A 7,913-nucleotide genomic window follows, 5' to 3' on the forward strand; every position below is an offset into this window, starting at 1 on the left:
AATAGTAGTATTCATTATATTGTAATTAGGAAGACAAAAATTTTCACCTAATTGCAATAATGAATGTTCTTCTTTAGGTATTAAAGTACTACTAAGATTTTTGAACCAAAGAGATCATTTGTCTTAGTAATTTTATATATAATATCTTTATAATCAGAAGCAATTAAATTGTTTCAATCAATTCATCGATATCATCCAAATTAGGATTAAAGAAAACAAATTTTTTACGAGTATATAAATTAGCAGTGTTATTTGCAGGTTCTGTACATTTATTACTAACAAAGTAATATTTAATATCATTTATATTCCTCGTCTCATAATATTCCTTATTATCAAGTAAACATCTGAACTTTTTTTCTAATCTATAAGATTCAGTACTATGAAGTTTTTTTAAATAAATAGATTGTGATCGTAGAAAATTATTAGAAATATATTGAAAGGAAGAATATTTGTGATATTTAAATTTAAATAACATAATTCACATAAAAATATATTTGCGCGACTAATATTTAAAAAATGCTTATCAAAATATTGTAACATTACAACATCCTTCTCCTCATTTTCTTCAATATGTCTTTAATTTAATAATGCAGTTAAATAATTTTTAAACTCAAGAAGATGTTTTAATTTGACTCTAATTTATTTACTTACATACGTTAATATGAACGTTGCTCATGTTAATTACAGAAATGGATTGATTAACATTTTGATACACATGGAAGTAAAAAGATAATAAAATGTTATTTAACTCAAGAAACAGGGTTGCCATTGCTCTTTTGACATTTAACAGTGATGAGTTACGATACCATATACTTCCTGTAATGTATAAGCACATTTTTTGTTATAAAGAGTAATGAATGTATTTATTATAAATTTTAAAACTACTTGTAAATCTCGTTATTAATACTAACATGATTTATTATATGACAAAATGTTTGCAATTACGATATTCTTCAAAAAAATGCTGTATACCAAAATATTTCTTGCACCAGGAACATCGTATTATAACAGGTGCACCATATATAGAGCAGTGAGTTATTTCTTGAATATCCTTTCCATTGAAACAAAAATCTACTGGAGTTTCGAATTGTGGCGGCTGTTCTTCGATGTATTCATACCAGGCATATTTAAAAAGATTATGAAATCGCGGAGAAGATAGTTGTATATGCGTTAAAGATTACAATTTGATGACATTATTTCTCAAATGTAAATTAATATCATAATAATAACATAACGCGATCACTGAATGTTCTCACAAAGTTTTTTTGTCTAAATCCATAAACGTCAAGAGGTTGAATCATTTCCATTTCTTTGGTATAGTTAAAATTCGTATATCTACAAGTTGTATAATTTATCTTTTTTTCTCATAAATTCTTGCAGACTTGCAGGACATTGTCCGCTCCAAGAGTCTAATAACAGTACACTAAAACTTCCAGTAGCGGGTACAAATACATTTGTAAACCAAGACTGAAAGTGTTGTGTAGTTAATTTGCCTGATTTGATGCTGCAATGTAAACATTTGCAGGTTTAAATAAACTTTCTTGTACGCGTGGTCCAAAATTTCCACTCGCTTCTTTCAGTACTTCTACCAAATAGAGAGGCTTTTAGTACCAATTGTTATTTAGCTTGCAGAAATTATGGGCATAATCGTGTAATTGTATAGTTATCGATAGTGATTGAACTATACTTTCAACTATTTTAACATCTTGCCTGAATGTAATTCCAAATTGAATCCACTTTCGTTCGCATTATATGGTATATATTCTCTAGTTCAAAAAGATTTATATTAGAGTTTACGATAACTATGAAGTCCTGACATGCAATTTGTAATTATTCTTTATCTCTTTACGCAGAACGACTTACAAATTTTATTATTTTTCTTGACGCGATTCTATGTTTTCTTTTATAATTTAATATCCATGTTGCACTAGCTTTAAATGAAGAAAGATCAATTTGTGCTTTGTCATCCGAGACAAAATCTGCATCAAGTAAGTTTGATTCCCAATAATTTTCAAATTTTAACGTAGTATCAGTATGAATATCACATAACATTTTATTCATTGAAGAGTGTATAATATCCTTTATCACATTGCGCAATTCAATTTCTTTATCGTTTACAGGTGTTTTCGGAATTTTTGAAATTTGAAAAAAGATAATTTACATATTGAGAATATTTGCAGGATTCACTTGTATTATTTTAACGATTAGTATTGTTTGACTTTGACTTTGCACTTGAATTATTCGTTATTCTTGCTAATTATGCTTTATACTGAAATTATTGCAAGATCTTTGTGATTTATATAATAATATCAAGTGATATCACTTTTGAAGTAATATCACTTTTACATATCAGGCATGTATCTTATATCTCATGTACATTATACTTGATAAAATGACGTTACTGTCCCGTTAATTAATAATATTAATCAAGCACGTACATCATATGTGATATAAAAATGACGATACTGTCCCGTTAATTATTTATCAAGCACTATAATATATCATAAGTATGAAAGAGCGATAAGTATATTAAATGATGAAAGTGTTTCTGTACTTTTCATTAGGATTTTTTAATATGAATCTTTCTTATACAATTTCTTACATCATAAGATCAAATATAATACAAACCGGATCGATAATCAACAGATAAGATGTTTTTTGTGTACTTCTGTCTGACCAATAAAATATTTTTAACAAGGATTCTTTTATATAAATAATATATCACATACACCTTCTAAATAAATCATGTACATTTTTATAATACAATAAGCGTCGCTGCAAATATTTTTGTGCAACATTTTTTTGAAGAATATCATAATTGCGAACATTTTGTCATATAATAATCATGTTAGTATTAATAACAATATAAATATTAATAAAATGATAGCATTTTATCATTTTTTTGGGATAGATATTTACTTATAAGTAGCTTTATAATAAAATTATCTCTATCACATAAATACATATTTTTAAAAATAATAATTTTTTTATACAATTCTGAAAATTGCTGCCAACATAGAGTTTAAAGGATGAAATCAGGCCTCATGAAGTGTGAAGCGATTTTCAGCTTTTTCCGCTATATCTCAAAAATTATTCAAGATATAAAAAAATATTTTATACAAAAGTTTTACATTAAAATTATCTCTTATTCACGTCAATAATATTTTTTTAGAATAATTATTTAACAATTTTTTTTTTAATTTTGAAAAAAAATTGGCAAATAATTATTCTAAAAACGCGAATGAATACAGCTAATTTTGTTGTAAAATTTTTGTATAAAACATTTTTTTATATCATAAAAATACTTTTAAGAGATATAACAGAAAAAGCTGAAAACCGCTGTAAGGAATGATTTCAGCCCTTCAAACCGTTTTTTAGCAGCAACTGATATTTTTTAAATTTATCTCTTTATGTAAACTACAAGTTCACAAAGTTTCATTAAAATTATAATAAAATATAATTTGACATCTCGAGAGTTTCCTTGTTAATATAAAAGTCTTTTACCATTTTGCAGTTTGCACAATAGTTAACAATAGCATTTTATCATTTTCTTGGGATTAAGTTAGTTAACGAGATATTAACGTTTAAAGATAATCGAATAAGCGCGTCCGCCCAATCTAAATACTATTGCCGAAGATATGGCCCACTGATCGCACGGCGCGCAGGCCACTAGGAGCGGGGATAGCCTAGCAGGCGCGCCCCGCCGTTTAGAGTTAGGAGCTCCGCACAGTAAAAGAAACAGGGAACAGAAAATAGAGAATAAGAATTTCAACCTATCCGAAACTGTGTATTCCACAATACATGATTTTGCGCGCCAGTTAGGCCATCCCCGCTCTTCGCGGCCCGCGCGCTGTGCGATTGATGGACCGTACCTTCGGCAATAACTATTCTTCTCGTTAATTCTACCTGCTTAAGACGGGTGAGCCCGAAATTTAATGCCACCCTGTATATACATATAATATATAATATTTATGAAGTAAATAGTAGAACATTGTTGAAAGTTGTCTGTGTATAATTAATCTCTCTAACTGTATCTCTTAAGCTTATTAGACAATCTATAATCTAAATTAGAATTTAGAATATAACTTTATTTGTAATTCTGTATGTTACATAAAAGTAAAAATTTTGAATATAGTATGTACGTAAATTACATAATTTATTAAAATATTAATTATATACTGCAATAAAGTCGATTCTATGTATTGTCATTTTCTCTAAAATTTAGAGTATAGAAATAACAGATGAAGCATTTCATGAGAAATGGTATCAATTTGGACCATCATTAAAACACATGCTTAGGATGATGATAATAACTAATAATTTACAGTGCAAACTGTCAATCTCTGAAAGATTTAGTCTATCTCTGCCTTCATTTATGACGGTAGGATTTAATGTACTACTTGTATTTAGCACATACTCGTATGATTATGCCATTTTCGTAAAAAATTTTCTTGTAGAAATTATTTACATTATACTATATAATTTCAATATTAATGTTATTGATGCTTACCTTTTCCTAAATATTTTGTTTCTTATAGATCTTGAATCAGTCATACTCGTTCGCACTTCTGTTTCTAAAAATGAAATAAAAACAAAGTACGTTTTTCCGTTTATTGTATAATAAATATTTTAGCACGAATATTTTTTCTTTCTTAGTCTTAATGATACTACTCGTATGTAATGGCTTATTTACACATTGTAAATTATTTATTCATTTTGCTATTTACGTATAATATATTTATATTTCTTATTTTAGTTCTAAAGAACGGCAGAATTTAATTAAGATAAATAATTAAGGAAGAATTTAATTATCTAAATATATTATGTACATATATCATATTCAGGTACACAGTATTGAGAAAAAAATAAGAATTTAAATTAATCTTTTATTTAAATACCTTTAATGGTAGCTGAATTTTAAGTGCTTGTATAATTTTGAATTTATATATTACGTATCTAGTCCTTTAAATTGAGCGCCAAAATAATTTTTCGGTCATGAAATGCAAACTACTACTGAACTACCGCAGTAATAATATTACGAATTAAATTGACTAGCTCTTTAATAATTCGATACTCTTACGCAACTTAGAACAATCTTATTATAATAATGCTAAATAAGATATTAAAATCTGTAAATAATTAATTTTAAACTGATTGTAAGATTATTATGCTTTAATTACTGCGTTTACATTCTTACTTACCTGAAGATTTGTTTTTTAAAATAAATATAATATTAATACAGTGACTTTTGGAAAGTGGTGCTATAAGCGCGATGCATAATAAATATATATATATATTTTTAAATCTAAATATTTGTTTGATATTTAAAATTTGAATAGTTTATATATATAATATGTTTCGGTTGCTTTTTAACCATCTTCAGTGCAAAAACGATTAAAAAAACAAATAGAAAAGCTTCATATCCATTCACTATTGGATGCATCTCAGTGTAAGATTTTTTTTTCTTTTTTTTTAAACTTGACAAGACAAAAGTTCACGGTGGTGGCTTTTCACCAACAATTTTTATGTTTTTTTTTATAATTTGACTAGTTAAATTAATTTATTAATACTTGTAAATCTAACATTGTGGATATAATTTGATAATGACGCTTATCAAATGTATTTCAGCTGAGGTTAAATTCTTCACATCATCCAGCCATCCAACTGGTTGCATTCAAGAAATTAAAATTGACCACCTCACACTGAGATGCATCCAGTACTGAGTGAATAGATATGAAGCTTGTCTATTCGATTTTTTAATCATTTTATTAATCGTTCTTGCACTGAAACATGTATGTAAACATGTATGTAAACATGTGTGTATGATACTACTCAAATTTTATATATTAAACAAATAATTAGATTTTAAAGAAAATATACTACCTATATATGCGCATCACCTACAGCGCCGATTTCCAAAAATCATTATATTAATATTACATTTATTTTATTTCATTTCGGGTATTATCTATAACATTTTATTTGTTTTTTTATTTCGAGAGTTTCTACGAAATTTTACTTTTGTTTATTACTTAATTAATTTTTAAAATCGTTATAAGGTACTTAAAAGCATCGAATTGTTAAATTTGTAATGAATTTAACTCGTAATATTACTGTGATAATTCAGTAGTAGTTTGCGTTTCATGATCGAAAAATCATTTCGACACTCAGTTTAAAGGACTACATACGTATATATTATACAAATTCACATAGAATTATATAAGAACTTAAGAGATCCGACTGTTAAAGACATTTATTTCCTATTGGTAGTGTTCTCACATGTACAATCCTATGAGATTTAATATTGCTTATTATTTAAAATATGTAAATGAAATATAAATTATATTTCATATATTTAGCATTGTTTAAGTTTTACCGAATTAAAATACATTATCCGAGTGTCTGTAAATCACTTTTTTTCACAAGTCATTAATAGATACAGAATATATTATTAAAAAGAAATATTTATTTTAATAATAATATTATGATACATGAAATAATGCAGTTAATTTTGTAAAACATTATTACGTTTGGTATTAATTTAACTCAGAAGATTATTTTGTGGTTTTTCATCGACGAAATACGTATTGAGTAATTATTCCTTGAAGGCCTCAAAATCATATCTCATTTTGGAAATTGATTATTAAAAGCTATATATAATACAAAAAATCTTTTTATATATATATTTGTTACTCTTATCTTAGTATACAAAATGTGTAATAATTATATTCCTAGCAAACAAAATGGTGGCGCTACAGCACGTCTTTCATCACTCGCAGGAGGGCTGCGAATAATGAAGATATCTATAGCAGAACGGGTTCAAGTATGCTGTATCAAAAATTTGATTAATTATTTTTAATCTGCATTAAATTTACTAAAGAAATACTTGTCCGATTTAAAAAATATTAAAAAATGTGAAAAAGATATATGCGTAAGGAAAGACGTTCAATTTTCAATTTAAGAATTTAATATAAAAATCAAGAGACACTGATAGTATCTCGCGACGCTAAGCCACGCGCAACGACACTACCACGGCTACTTTACGCGAGACCGCGAGTTGCGGGGAATTGCAATTATTAGATCTCAATAACGACTGAACCGATCAGGTTCTACATACGCTTAATCGATAGCGTTCACTCAAATTGTGTAATAAAAGTGCTTTTATTATTTTCCTACTTGCCCTACGAACGAAGATATTGTGACGCAAAGTCCCGATATGAAACTTTTCACATATAGATTTAAGATACGTCGTCGTTATTATTATTATCATCGTCATCCAGCCAGATGTACTGTTACACGTTTCAGCACGAGAGTGCGCTAGTCGTTCTGTCAAAATGTACTGTTGAACGTTTTGGCGCGAAAGTGCGTTAGTGTTGATGCAACAAGAGCTAACGGTCCATGGTAAATGAAATTATACGTATTGGTATTTGTTAATAACTTTTCTTAATAACTCAGCTAGGAAATGATAATGAAAAATTATCGACTTCTATTTGTTTCTAATTAATTATTAATTAATATTTAACAAAAGGAAATTGAATAGAAATTACACGCTGGTAATTGTTAACTAGCTAAGAAATGAAAAAGTGATTTATTTATCATCGATCTCTATTTGTTTATAAATTAATACATAACAAAAGAGATCAAATGGAAATAAAATTGTACACTGGTATCTGTTATCTAAGTGTTACGTCCAGACTCCACAGTTCTTTTCTTCGACAAGAAACTTTCGTCATCACAAGAATTAGTGAGCAGTAAACCACTTGAAATAGGAGCTGAGAGCAATAAATGCTCGTTTTAAACTAACAACCCATCCGGGACTGAACCGTTGGGTTAGATATTTGAACCAAGTATCAAATAGACAAACCTTATCTCGAGGATTATAAAATGAAATAAGAGCTGAGAACAATAAATGC

The sequence above is a fragment of the Trachymyrmex septentrionalis genome, unplaced genomic scaffold (genome assembly GCF_001594115.1).
Source record: "Trachymyrmex septentrionalis isolate Tsep2-gDNA-1 unplaced genomic scaffold, Tsep1.0 scaffold134, whole genome shotgun sequence".
In the NCBI taxonomy this organism is placed as follows: domain Eukaryota; kingdom Metazoa; phylum Arthropoda; class Insecta; order Hymenoptera; family Formicidae; genus Trachymyrmex; species Trachymyrmex septentrionalis.